We start from the raw sequence: 15,097 nt of genomic DNA on the forward strand, positions 1-15,097 counted from the left end.
TGTTCATTCCTTTGGTTTGTTTCTCTAAGCCTTCCTCAATCCCAATAATTCTCAAATTTGGCCTTTTCATGATATCCCATAGTTCTTGCAGATTCTGTTCATGATTTCTTACCATCTTCTCTGTTTGTTCAACTTTGTTTTCGAGGTTAAATATTTTGTCTTCAATATCTGAAGTTCTGTCTTCCAGCTGTTCTATCCTATTGGTTATGCTTTCTATGGAGTTCTTAATTTGGTTTATTGTTTCCTTCATTTCAAGGATTTCTGTTTGGTTTTTTTTCAATATCTCTAACTCTTTATTGAAATGATCTTTCGCTTCCTGAATTTGCTCTGTTAACTGTCGATTGGTGCGATCATTCAATGCCTGCATTTGCTCTTTCATCTCATCATTCAATGCCTGCATTTGCTCTTTCATCTCATCGTTTGCTTCCCTAATCATTTTAATTATGTACATTCTGAACTCCCTTTCTGTCATTTCTTCTGCCATGCTGTCGTTGGATTCTATTGATGTAACATCTAGATTTGTTTGGGGCATCTTCTTCCCTTGTTTTCTCATATTGTTCAGGAATCAGTGGGTCATTAAGATATTGCAGATTTCCTCTATCGACTTATAATGTCCCTGAAGATTGCTAGTATATCCCCTCTTATCCTTCAGTAGCCTGAAGTCTTGGAGGAAGTTGATAATGCGGAGCTCCACGAAGAAGCTGCCTCTCTAGGGTGGTGACCTTCAGGTGGCGTATATTCCCTGCTAGTGGTCAGAGGTGTGTCCACTTGTTGACCAATGGTCATCCAACGGGGAACTAGGCTGCAGGCTGAGGCAAGGCCTATTTGTGCCTGTGTCTCTGGTTTAACCGTCCCTGTGGGAAAACCTCTCCCAGTAGGGAAGACTCACTCGGTGGGAACGTCTCGCTGGTCAGTTCCCCTCCTAGAGGTTCCCCTCAATCTACAACTACCGCCTGGGCTGGGCTGTCTTCCTCTGCAACGTTCCCAGGGGCCCGGACCTATGTCCTGGGCCTGGGAGCCTCACCCTCCACAGGCGAGTCTCCTTAGGCTGCCTCTCCCAGATAATCTGCCCTCAGTCCTGGAAACTTCGCTCCACCCCTAGGCGTGTCTCTGTGCGGCTCTTCCAGCAAGAAGCCACCTAGCTCCTGGGACCCTACTCTGCACCTAATCGCCTGGCTATGCGGCCCCTCCTCTGAGCCGCCACCTGGAGCCCCGTACAATAGCTCCGAGACCCAGAGACCCGCCACACACCTCCTCCTCCAGACAGCGGCCGGGTTTCTGACGCAGTCACTAGGAGCCCAAGCAACTCACTTCGCGTCTCCTCCTCCCGCCAACCTCCCGTAGCCCTAGGCAGTCACTCCAAGCCCAAGTGACCCGCCCTGTTCCTCCTCCACCCCCTTGGGGGGTAGCCCCCCGGGTGTTCAGGGGCGGTGGCTCTGAGACCAAGTGACCCACCACGCTCCTCCTCCAGGCAGGCCACCGGTGTTCAGGAGCGGTCGCTTTGAGTGCAATCAACTCACCACTCGCCTCCTCCTCTGGCAACCGCCTGTGGCTCTGATGCAGTCACTCCTAGACCAAGCGACCCACTGCGCTTCTCCTCTTCCTCCGGGCAACCCCCCGGTGTTCAGAAGTGGTCACTCTGAGTCTAAACAGCTCGCCTCGCAGCTCCTCCTCAGGCAGCCGCCCAGAGCCCCAGTGGTTGCTCCGAGTCCAAGCGCTGTGCTGAGCCGCCTCCTCTACGATGATCCCAGTTGTCCGTGTTTACCGCTCCAGCGGAGGGAAGGGCGTCTCGCTGAGCAACACCACTTCACAAATTCCCTGCGTTCCGGGGCTACCGCCCCATCCGGGACGCCTCCCTAACGGGAGAGAATCACCCAGTGGCTTTGAGTTGGTCCCAAGTCTCTCACTATCTCCTCTTTTGAATCCTGCGTCCTGGAGCAACGTGAAATGCAGCCGCCCTCTAGGCCGCCATCTTGAAACTCCTGTTTGTTTTTATAAAGTGTTTTATTGGGACATAGCCATGGGCATTTATTTTGTATTATCTATTGCTGCTTTTTTTTTAAAATTTATTTTTATTGTAAACAAATGGGATACATGTTGTTTCCCACTTTCTTTTTTGTTATTTTTGTGGATACTGGGGATTGAAATTGGGGGCACTCAACCACTGAGCCGCATCACTATCCTTATTTTGTATTTTATTTAGAGACAGGATCTCACTGAATTGCTTAGTGCCTCGCTTTTCTTAGGCTGGCTTTGAACTCTCCTCCTGCCTCAGGCTCCTAAGCTGCTGGGATTACAGGTGGGCACCACCACACACGGCAACATTTTCTTATAAAGTTAAACAAACACTTATCATAGGACCCAGTAAGCTCTCTTTCTAGGTATTTACCCAAGGAAAACGAAGGTGTATTTATATACAAAAACCTGTAACTAAATGTCCCTCAACTGGAGAATGGGTAAACAAATTGTGGTACATTCATACTACTCAACAATAAAAAGGATCATACTACTTATTGATTCAGGCACCCTTGGGCAATTCTCAAAAGTTCCTACTAAGTGGAAAAAAAAAAAAACCTCAAGAGGTGACATATTCTATGATCATGTTTGCTTGCTATCTTGGAAAAAACAATATGATGGAAATAAAAATCCAATTAGCAGTTCAATGGCTAGGATGGTGGGAGCATTGAATACCAAAGAGTGTGAGGTAACTTTTTGGGGTGATGGAAATGTCGTATATCTTGATTGTGATGGGGGTTCACAGCTGTAAACATTTGCCCGAACTTTCTACTTAAAAAGAGTGAATTTCACTACATGTAAAGTTTTTATTTTATTTGTTTTTGGTACTGGGGATTGAACCCAGGGGTGCTCTACCACTAAGCCACATCCCCACCCCTATTTTTTAAAAATATTTTAAAATTGTCAATGGACCTTTATTTATTTGTTTATATGTGGTGCTGAGGCTAGAACCCAGTGCCTCACACATGCTAGGCAAATGCTCTACTGAGTCACAACCCCAGCCCCCACCCTATTTATTTTTTATTTTGAGATAGGGTCTCACTAATTTGCTGCGGTTGGCCTGGAACTTGGGAATCCTCCTATCCCAGCCCTCTGAGTTGCTGAGATTACTGTATACTGTATGTAAATTTTATTCCAGTAAACCTGACACAAAATTCTTTATCAAAACTTACGGAAAATAGTGAAGACTATCCTTGTTTCTTGCGTGTAGAAATCTGTATAGCTGCTGCTGCTTCTTTTCCTCCTTCTTCTTGTTCTTTTTTTTTCGTTGGATTGATGCTGGGGATTGAACCCAGGGACTTGGGCACTGTATTGTGTAACTCTTCAAAGAGAGTCAGTAGAGTTTGATGAACTCCTAGAAGATTCCAGTAGTGTTCTCATTACATGAACCCTGCTATGGATGAAAAGAATGGAAGAAAAAAAGTACAATAATTCAAACAGTCGTAATTGGACTGTCTATATTCTATGAACCACTAAATTCTGACCAAAATTTTTGTGTAAGAGGAAGTGGCCATGTTAACTGTCTTTTAACTGCTTCTGAATAGAAAAAGTTTAAAATGCTTTGCTCTTATATAGCTATTCTTCAGTAATAACTCATTGAACAATATTTAATTTTGAAATATTTTAGGCATGCATAGAAGTTTTAAATGGAACCCATAAACTCATATGAATTTAATAAAACTTATACTTTTAAGAGTTGCTTAGATACATTTTAAAAAAGCATTACAATGCTGTAGTTGAAGCCCAACCTCATCTCATTTCCTTTGCTATTTCTCTAGAGCTAACCACTATTGTGAAGTTGCTGTGTAGCCTTGTAATTTAGAGATTTGTCCATATTGGTACAGATTTCGCTAATCTTAATTATTATATAGTGTTCCACTGTATAACTTATCATGGGTTCTCCTATTGACAAGCATTTGTTTTTTGTCCAGTTATTATTACTATGAGCTACATACCAGTTATCCTACTAGTGTCTCCTGGTACATATGTATAAGTTTCTTTACATGTTGTTGTTTTCAAGCTTTTATGGCCAGTACTTAAAAATGAGAAATGATTTTACATTCAGATCATATACAGGCACACATGCATGCATCATCACAGGCAGGTTGCCTGGGAAGTAGACTCACACAGAGATTTGTGTGCAAGAGTTTATTGAGGAGTGTCACATGATCAGCCCCTCTAGGAGTGTGAAGGAAGCAGGAATGGGCAGGGGGAGAAGGTGGGCTGTAATGAAGTGGCAATAACTAATGGCCTCAGCTGATCCTGTATTGGCTGGGGTGATCTTTCAGATTATTTTGAATTACGGAAAAGATTAGGCCTTTATATACCTTCATTGACCAGTTACTGACTATACTGTACCCAGGAAGATGTGACTTTGAGCAAATAGTAGCTCTCATCCTGGAGGTAGTTCTGAAGAGGGACCCATCTAAAAACTTTTGGCTACCAACGCTCCTAGAAATTGAAAGAATGAATCTTTAGTCCTGGGGGCAGAGAATCTAGGTAGCACACCATGACAATTTAATATGGAAGTGTGTGCATGTGTGCACGTGCATATACCCATACGAATTCTTGCTCTGATACTTTGTTCTGTTTCATTTAAAAAAGAATATATAAATATGTACATACATACATGCACGCACGTGCACACACACACACACACACATATATATATACACGTGTATTTATATATATATATATATATGTGACTTTTTTTTAAAGCCAAGTGTGGTGGTATACACCTAAAGTTCCAGCTACTATGGAGCTGAGGCAAGAGGATCTCTTGAGTTCATGAGTTTGAGACCAGCATGGGCAATATGGCAAGACCCTGTCTTAAAAAAAATAAAATTGTTGCAAACCCTTGATTGATTTCACAATCCACTAACATGATCATGAGTCATAGTTTAGAACAAATTTCTTTAGTGTATATACACAAAAAATGGAATTGCTGGATTGTAGGGTATATGATTTAAAAAAAAATAACTTTATTGTATTTATTTATATTTATGTGGTGCTGAGGATCAAACCTGGTGCCTCACATATGATAGGCAAGTGCTCTATCACTGAGCCACAATCCCAGCCTGTGTATGTTTTTTAAATTTTAATAAAATATTGCCAATGCTTTCCAAAAGAGCCGAATTGCTTAACATTTCTTTCTACCAGTACAGCATAAGAATTCTAGATTTTTTTAAGATTCACTAAGCCTTAGTATTGTCAGACTTTTTAATGTGCTCCCATCTGATGGACAGGGTAATGCTGTAGAGAGTCTGAAAGAAGTCCATCCTTTGGGAAAAGTTAAAAATATTTCTAATATTGTAGTGCACCAAGACTTAACTTCTTGCTAGCTTATCAACCATCAAGATGGCGTATGTGTGTTTCTCTGATAATGAGTGTTCAATTTTTAGTCTTGCAAAATAAATCTTTTAGTCTCGTAATCTTTTATACAGCAACTGGCAGAGTGTATTGTATATAATATATAAAGTAAAATACCTGTAGATTGAAGGAATGAATTCTATGCCTAGACACATAGCATTTATGGTTTCATCGATTTCTTTGGAAAGAAATCCTGTTTGGTCCAGCCAGTGTAAGGCCTGACTCAGGTCTAGGCCAACCACATGATTTGGGAAATTTTATCTTTCTGAGCTTCTGTTTCTTTTGATCAAAAATAAGTATTTTCCTGTATATTCAATTTATTTCATAAGTTTGGAATATTGAATTCCCAGAATTGATTGTTATACATGTAATATAGAAAGTAAAGAATTAGAAACCTGGATTCTATTTCTAGCTCTTTTCACACTATTAGATGTGTATGACTTTGGAGAAGTCTCAAGTGGGCAAATGGTCACTGTTTTGAAAATGAAATAGTCACTGGATAATCTTGGAAGATTATTCCCACACTAAAATCCTATGTTCTGGATCAGAGGAACATAAAATCAACTTGTGACAGTAATTCTCATGAAATCATTATGATGTGGGTCAGATGATAAATTTTAAACACATTTTCTCTTTGCCTGTCCTATCTCATTGTTCTGTAACTCATTTAGCCCTAGCCTTGTTCAATTGCCCTGTTTATTACTTAAACTCTGCCCTCGAGATTTTCCTGTGCAATGACCAAGTCTTAACTATGTAGCAAACAGTCTTATTAAATGTAAGAATTTGAAATTATTTTCTAGTCTTTTTTTCATAAAACTACTATATTCCTACTCTCTTTTAGCATATAACTAGTTAGTAATGACCAGTACCATTATGTACTCTTCTCAACCTGACACCAAGAATTCTGTGGCTGCCTTTTGAACCATCTACAACCTTCCAGACAGCACTGGCCAGGTAGACAGCAGTTTGACAGTGCTGCCTTATCATGCCATCTCTAAAAGTCTTTTTTCCATTTCAGTTTGAATACATTCGAATAAAAGATAGCCCCATCTCAACTTCCTCCTTTTTCCCTTTAAGCATAATTTTAAAGTTATTGCAACATATAAATTCTATGAAATCAATATATTGACATTTATTAAATCAAAGATGCTATTAAAATAATTCCAAATATGAAAACTTGCAGGGTTAGGAATGGAGAATTTAGAGGAAGGATATCTACTTTTAGCAGACAGCAAAGTGATACTGACACTAAAGAGCCTTAGTTAACTTGTGAGATTATTTAGTTAACAAGAAACCCACCTTACAAGAGGCTTTGGAGATCTTTTCTGTTTTAAATTTAAATCTTTATTATTAAAGGTCCAGGCAGGAGGATCACAAGCTTGAGGTCAGCCTGAATAACTTTACCAGATCCTGTCTCAGAATGAAAAAAGGGTTGGATGTAGCACAGAGAGTGGTTAAGAGTCCTGGGGTTGGGGCGGGGGTGGGGGGGTCGTCAATCCCCAGTATTTAAAAACACAAATCCATTATTCTCCAAATTTTGAGTAAAACTAATTTTAAGCGTTTTTCCCTTCTAGATTAACTTTGCCCTTTATATAATAGTTGGCTATAAAAAAAATAGTTGGCTATAACTAAGTCATCCATTTTTTTGTATGCACATGTGTGGGAAAGGGGAATATGGTACTTTCATGGGCAGAAGAGGTTTAGATGCTTTCTTTCTATTAAGAGCCTTGTGTTGTCTGTGTGAAAATGTTCTGAATAAGAGACAGTTTCTATCATACAGTGGAGGGGCAGGGGATAGAGAGATATAGGTCCTAATGCCCTGCTCTTCTTAGGTAACATCAAGATTAGACATTTGAGCCAGGCATGGTAGCACCCATCTGTAATTCCAGCAACTTGAGAGACTGAGGCAGGAGGATTGCAAGTTTGAGGCCAGTCTCATTCCCAAAGCCACATAGTGAGACCCTGTCTCAAAATAAAAAAATTAAAAAGGGCTGGGGATGTGGCTCAGTGGTTAAGCATCCCTAGGATCAATTTCTGGTACCCAAACAAAAAAATAACAACAACAAAGATTGGACATTGAAAGAAGAGAAAGGAAGGCGAGGAGGAAGCCTGCAACTTCACACTGTGAAACAACTGATTTCATTTCCTTTTTTAGAAGATCAGTTTGGCAGGGGTGGATAGATTAAAGCAGGGGAAGACAGGAGATAGGAAATCCAATTAGACAACTGTTGTAAAATTTCAGGTACAAAATAAAAAGATGTGAGTTTGAAGCTGGTCAAATGGGAAAGAAGATATTACTAATGTTAAGGAGGTGATATCAGTTGGTTTTGATGATTAGGTGTCAAGGAAAGAGGGAAAAGGAGAAGTTGATGATTCACAGGTTTTCACTTTTGTGACTAGGTACATGGTGGGCATCATTCAAGAAAATAAATATGGGCATAGGGCTGGGGTTGTGGCTCAGTGGTAGAGCACTTGCCTAATGTGTGAGGCACTGGGTTTGATTATCAGCACCACATATAAATAAATAAAATAAAGGTTCACCAACAACTAAAAAATAGTTAAAGAAAAAAAGAATATGGGTATAACTTGTTTGGGGTAAAGATAATGAGTTCACCTTTGAACATGCTGAATTTCAAGTGCACATGGAACTGATATATCTGGAGGCAGTTAAATATACAATCCTGAAGCACAGGCAAGAAATAGGGACCTAAGACCATGTCTGTCCTCTATTCTGAGGGATTATATAGAAAACAAGGGTTTTTTTTTTTTTTTTTTTTTTTTTCTTAATTTTACTCTTTTCAATTGCAGGTGTTTCCCTTTGCTGGCAGGGTTCCTTAAGCCTTGACAATAAAACGGGTGTCCCTGTTTTCTACCCTAGCAGGATGCTTGTCTAGGCCAGTCAATAAAAAGAAAAAAGACTTGTGGTGTCTGATTTGTTCAGCTTCATGTTTCCAAATATCCAGGCTGTACCTACAGTGCTGAGCAGATGAGAAAATCTGACTCATATTTCCTGCAAGTCAGCACAGATATTCATCCTTCCAAATTATTTGAACCTTTGGCCACTCCCAAAGAGAGTCAAAGTGCTGAAACACTTTATGAGCACCTCTTTCATTTGTTACATCTGTTATAAAGATTCAAAGAAAAAAGAATTTAAAGAGCTTCTCCTGTCTTGTACCACCTTTAGCCCCCAACTCCAAGCCTCAAACAATGAAATCCTCACCCTTTATAGGATTGGTTCCAATGTCATCTTTGTTTCAACTTCAGTCCTCATGATGAGAATCAAATCCTCTGGGCTCCCACAGCAGTGAGTTTGTCTGGTGTAGAACTTGTCATAGCCACACTTTTTATTAAAGTTAGATGCCAGAGAGCCTTTTGTCTCTTAGATGTGCCTGTTTATCATTGTTCTCCTGTACCCAACAGAGTGTTTGGTATATAAATGCAGACTGAAGTGAATTTGTGAAAATATCATCTTACTAAATTTAAGAAAGTCAGGAGGCACACTTGACTGTGGACAATGACCGTTAGGCACATTAAAAAAAAAAAAAAAACAAAAAAAAACAACTTTCTTCTGCAGATAATTTTACAAGTAAAAATTAGAATTTATAAGGAACTGTTGAAAGAGGTAAAATTATTAACTTGAGAAGAATGTTGAGAAGTGATAATTTTCAAAGTTGTGAAAAAGTGCTGAGTCAAAGATGACTCCTCAGATGGCCACCAAAGGGCAGAGTCAATAGTGGCTCAGGCTGCAGCAGTCCTCCTGTCCTTGGTCATTCTGCTCAAGCACAAGGTTTAGGATTTGTCATTGTTTATATGATAGTTCTTACTATTATTCTGGCAAGTTATTCAGGCAAATTGTCTTTCAAAGAAAATTTAACCAGATTTGTCTTTTTAAGAAATAAATTGGTAATTTGAACATATTGCTAATAAATTTGTTTGTGGATTAAATACATTGCAATGTCATTCTAACACTGTTTTACAATGAATACAATTTGGCAATGGTTGCTCTATTTGGGAAACATCCAAAGAGTTTCTGAAAGCTCATAAATTCCTGATGGAAGGTTTTTTCACCCCTGAGAAAGCCCTGTAGCATAGATATCAAGGACTACTTTAAGGCTCCATGTTTTCATTTACAGACAAGGGAAACATATGGCATAGCAATTAAGGTACCTAGTCTTAACAGGTGGAGAGAACTGGACTATAAAACAACATGAGCTTCCAGTACTGTAAATGGTTACTGGTTTCATAGTTTTCCCTCATGCATCACTGAAACTTCAGTGTTTTAAAATAACTTCTAAGAAACAGTCAGAGTTCCAGGTGTAAAAGATGACATCATTTCAGGAAGGGCATGGGGCTGAAATTTATAAGTCACATTTTTCTCTTTGGCTTATGCCTACATTGTTAGAATCCCTTGCTCAAGTCACATTTAAGGTTTAAGTTTATTTAGCTGTGACCTTAGTGACATGTGCCTGGGATGTTGAGAGGACTCAGGGTATGACAGTTAAAACTTGGAGGTATTTAAAAATAAAAATACTCCCTATTGGCTTTCTACTGCTTTTAAATAATACTCTCTCAGAAATGATTTTCTTTGATAAAAATACTTCAAGTTTCAATTTTTTAAGAATTTTGAAACTTTTTTCTATAAGCTATTCTTGCAACTATTTGTCTATAGTATTTTAACTGATATTCTGTAATGTGGATGAATATTTATATACAAATATGTATATTTCCAACTAAGGGTGCTTTTTGTTGCTATTCAAAAATTTTAACACACCAAACTAGTCCTTAAAAAAAGAACTGAGCTGGGTGGGGTTGTGGCTCAGTGGAACAGTGCTTGCCTAGCATATGTGAGGCACTGGGTTCGATCCTCAATACCACACAAAAATAAATAAATAAAATGAAGGTATTGTGTCCATCTATAAATAAAAAGTATTTAAAAAAAAGAATTGACCCAACAATTAAAACCAATAAAAAAATTAATGTCTTATAAAGTAGAATAGTAGTTGTCAGGGGGCTGGGGTTGTGGCTCAGTGGTAGAGCACTTGCCTAGCATGTGTGAGGCACTGGGTTCAATTCACAGCACCACATAAAAATGAATAAATAAAATAAAGGCTAAAAAATATGGAAAAAAAATAGTAGTTGTCAAGAGTTGGGGATATGGAAGATTGGGAAGTTATAATTCAGCGGGTACCAAGTTTTAGATTGGGATGATAAAAAGCTTCTGAACATGGACAATGGTGAGAACTGCATAACAATGTGAACATACTTAATGCCACTGACTAGTACACTAAAAATGGTTAAAATGGTAAATTTTATTTATATGTATTTTACTACAATAAAAGTAAAAAAAAAATCATGTCTTGTATTTTATTAGAAAAGGCAAAGGTAAGCACTTTAAAAAATTTGGAAGCTGGTTCTTGTGGTGCATGTGTGTAATCCTAGTGACTCAGGAAGCTGAGGCAGCAGGATTGCAAGTTCTAGGCCAGCTTCAGCAATTTATTGAGGCTCTGAGCAACCTAGTGAGACCCTGTCTCAAAGTCAAAAATAAAAAGGGTTGGGGATGTGACTCAGTGGGAAAGCACCACTTGGTTTACTCCCTAATACCAATAAATAAATAAATAAAATTGGAACTATAGCACTGAAAAATTACATATTGACATTAGTCCATATTCTTTTCCCAGGTAGCATATTGTGCAAAAACTGACTATGAATGATTGATTTGGATTGTTAATTGCAATCAATAAAAAATTGATTTGTATAGGCAACTATACATTATATTAACATGACATACAAAACATTTAGAAACAAATTGCATAATAATTTTCAGTGAAAATACTGTTTTTTTGTGCAGAATGTTATGCGGTGCTCACATTTTTTTTTAACAATAATGAACTGAAGATTAGAATACATAATTTGGCCAACTTGGTGTTGAAGAAGCTCAACCTCAGATTTTTTTTTTTTTCTTTAAATTCAGTTCTTTGGTCCATAAATTGCCTGAAATATAAACACAGATATCATATCACAAATATCACTGTTCCCCACCCCCATACTTTATAACTAAAACCTTTCAATGGCTTTTACTTGCAATTAGAATAAAACCCAATCTTGTTTCTGTTGTCTTAGGCCCTGTAGGACTGAGCCCTCACTCCCTTTCCAGTCTCATGCTAGGCTTCCCCAAGCAAAAAAATTTTCCCAGCTCCATGAACTCTACTCAGTTCTAACAGCCAAGCTGCTTCCTATTGCATGTTCTTCACACAATCCTTCCCTCTGTCCTCCATGTTTCCCAGGGTCTTTCTCCCATTACTGGCTCTCATGGTTAGATGGGCTTTTCCTTCCTCACTCTAGTTTTTAAAGTCATCCTGTTCTTTACTATCCCAGAATTCTTTTCATATCTTTATGGTATGTTTCCCCGCCAAATGTGAAATATTCGTTTATTATTTGTTCTCCCACTAGACTGCCACTCGCTGAAGGCAGATTTGTTTTGGTTCCCTCACCACTGTGTCCCCTATGTTTGACTTTCAATGACCGTTTGTTGGCTGTCTACAATAGTAGAAAGGAGGTAGAAAACAAAATTGTAGAGTTGGTAAGAAGGATGAATGCCTGTTTTGCATGGGTTGACTTGAAAGGAGGGATTTTAAGGTCCCATTTCTTCCTTCATTTGTCCTTGGAATATTATCTAACATTCATTGAGTACTTTTGGGCATTACGCTAAGCAGCATAATGTACTACAGAATTTAACGCTAAGAGTAATCCTGTAGGATAATCAACCTTTATTATCCTAATTTTTCAGAGGCAACTTGCTAACAGCCATTAATGGTGGAGCCATGGTCAGGTTTAAGTAGGCCATATCCAATTAATCAACGTAATGGACACCCCTTCGGTCAACAATAGGCGTTGTATCAAGGTCCTTTTCAGAGAATCCCCTGAATTCCCCGTTTTACCTCACCTTCTATCTTGGGTCAGAAATCTACTAAGTGGTTGCTAACCCCTCAGGGGGTTTCCTGCAGAATCTGAGTGCCCTGGGCAGAGAAGCCGCATCTCAGACTGACGCTTCGAACTCTGGCTAGGCAAGGACTCCTAGGAGTGCCAGGGAGGAAGAAACAGGTCAGTTGGCGCGAGCTGGAGCCTCGTGCCTAGGGGTGGTAAAAGGGGAAGCACTGTATTCCTCGCCCACGCTCGCCTGGGGCTCGGGATCTCCCGACCTGAAGGGGAACCACAGTATGATTCCCCATTTACACCGCGCGTCACGAGCCAGCACTGCCCAGCCCCACCCACCTTCTCCGCCCCTTTACAAGAAGGCGCTAGGACCTCGCTACCTTCAGCCCCGCCCTCTCCAGCGCCCACTGGTCAGATTCCGCCTGTGATTGGTGTTCGAGGGCGCGATTCCCGCCCCCTCCCTTTCCGTCACTACCAAGATGGCGCCGCCTGCGGCGGCTGCGGCGGCTGGAGCTGAAGAAGGAGGCGGAGGCAGCCGCAACCGCGAGGGGAGGGGGAGTCCCGTCTGACTGAGACGGCAGGCCTGGGCGGGCGGGGGTGCCGCGCAGGGCGGAGCGCCGGGCTGGGGATGAGCTAAGCGGGCTCTGAGCGCCGCGGCATTTAGCCCCTCGTGTCCCGCCGCCGTGCGTGAGGGATCTGGCGCCGCTCTCCAGGCTCGACCCGCTGCTTGCGCTGGGGCTAGCGGGGAGGTGAGTGCGGGGGCAGCTACGCGGGCAGTGGTGGCTTGTGGAGCTGTCACGGCCGCGAAAGGTGACAGACGGGGGCGCGGGACCCGGGTGGTGGGGCTCGGGAGGCGGCGCGGATGGCCGCGACCTCCGCCCCGGGCTCGTGGAATCTGGGCCGTCCTTCGTGGGCTCCGTGCGCCCCAGGAAGGCGCGGTGGTGCTCAGTGTAGCACCGGCGGCTCTGCGTCCGCGTTGGGGGCTCTGGTGTTTTCATTCCAGATTTTCTATTAGGGGCTGGCCTGGGGCTGTTGTTGTTTGGGTGGTGGGGGCGGGGAGGGGGAGGTCCTGGAGCTGGGATTTTGACAAGCTCGTTACGTAAGTCGGAGGTGGCTTCCCGGAATCCCACCTGCTCGGTATTTTAAACACGCGGAGGGGGTGAGCCTGGGGAGCCCGGGTCCCGCCTTTTCCTCCTGGTGGTCTGCCCAGCTTTCCCCGGCCCGCGGGCGCCGGTTCCGCGTGAGCCCGGCCAGCGTCCAAGTTGGCCAGTTTTTTTCAAAAAAAAATTTTTTTTTTGCGGGGGGGTGGGGTGGGCGATTCTTGGTTATTATCGTTACCTTTAAAGTTTATCGCTTTCAAAGGGGAGGAGAAAAAAAGGGGGGAGCTTGTGACCTAAAATTGGGTCGCAGCGACAGCTTTTCGTTATCGTGCTTTTAAATGACAGACGCGATGGACGAATTTTGTTGTTGTTCCAGTGTGCTTTTAATTCAAACGTATGGTTACGCCTAGAAGCCGTAGAGAGAGGTTTTTGTCTTATAGGACAGTTATGTCTTGTTTGCAACAGCAGGACAGGCATCAGTCAACAGGCATGCATTTATTTGAGGAGAAAATGCGTGTCAGCCAGCCAGAGACTCCTGAGGGTAGAAATTGTATTACTCTCTGAATGTTGTTCTTTAAAATGTATTATACAGTAATGAAAAGAATAACCCAAGTATAAGAGAAACAATCTTACAAAATTACAAGCTTTTATTTGGTGTGTATATAGTCTCATTTTGATTTCGGCCTATCCTCTTTCACTTCTTCCCACCTTGGGGGAGGGAGGCTGAGACACCTGTAAACAGCGTAGCCCAGGTTACAGTAATCTATTGTAGTGCATTTGAGATTATTATAAAAAGTAGTCTCTGGGGAATATAACATTGAGTAATAAGTAAGAACTCTTGGGCAAGTTAATTCAGTTTGTTTATAATAGTTCTGGGATTCAGCTTCTGAAAATTAAAGTATACAGAATTCTGAGCTATTTGAATCCTGTTTGAACTTATAATGAAAGACTGTCTTTGGCTTCTTTTATGGGAACTTGTTTTGAGGAGAAGTAAACATTTTTGGGTAACTTTTAATTCATTTTCACAATTTCCCTTTGAGTCAGAGTTCTCAGTATGGAGTCCAGAGTAATATATCAGTATATATGATATATGTTACATAATTTTCTTTTTCTGAATGATTAACACAGACCTACTTCACTGTGGGATTTTATAAGAATGTGCTTGTTAGAGAAGATGATTATCTTGACCCCAGCCCAATATCAGGAACAAATGAATAAAATTTGCCTTGAATTATAAACTATGTACACAAATTTACATTTTTAAAAGTTGGTGAAGCACAGTATAAATTTTCTGTTCATTTAGGAGAGCCAGGAAGCTGATACTGATTTGTTTTGAACTTTTCCACATGAATTACCACTGGCTTAAAAAGTTATTGATTCTCAAGTTCCTGGAACTGTTACCCTGTTTCTGACAACCTAAATAATAATTAGTATAATTGGAAGGATATAAGAAGGAAGGAACATTTATTAGTTTATTCAAAAAATAATAAAAGTTGTGGAAGAGTAGCAGAAGAAAACTTACTTTCCTGTTGTATGTTATTGGTTACATTATCTTTTATTGTTTGTAGAATTTTTCCAGGCATTTTGCTTATTTCATAAGCATTGAAACAGAAATGTTCATTATATTATAATCTTGTACTTTATTATTTAAAGCAATGGCTCATTCTAAATGGAAAACA

The 15,097-nt window shown here is 40.7% G+C and overlaps 1 protein-coding gene across 9 annotated transcripts in view; it reads left to right on the top strand.

The window, feature by feature from the left end:
* Positions 1–12,854: 12,854 nt before the first annotated feature.
* The window catches only part of Dennd4a (DENN domain containing 4A), a 115,469-nt gene continuing 113,226 nt past the window's right edge, over positions 12,855–15,097 (top strand). For 5 of the 9 annotated variants that reach the window (XM_047541832.1, XM_047541837.1, XM_047541833.1 and 2 more), the window contains exon 1: positions 12,855–13,067. The gene's annotated coding sequence lies outside the window, so the exon portion shown is untranslated. The remainder of the gene's footprint in view (positions 13,068–15,097) is intronic. The other 4 variants (XM_047541838.1, XM_047541839.1, XM_047541840.1 and 1 more) reach the window with 1 other exon arrangement.

The sequence above is a fragment of the Sciurus carolinensis genome, chromosome 2 (assembly GCF_902686445.1).
Source record: "Sciurus carolinensis chromosome 2, mSciCar1.2, whole genome shotgun sequence".
In the NCBI taxonomy this organism is placed as follows: Eukaryota; Metazoa; Chordata; class Mammalia; order Rodentia; family Sciuridae; genus Sciurus; species Sciurus carolinensis.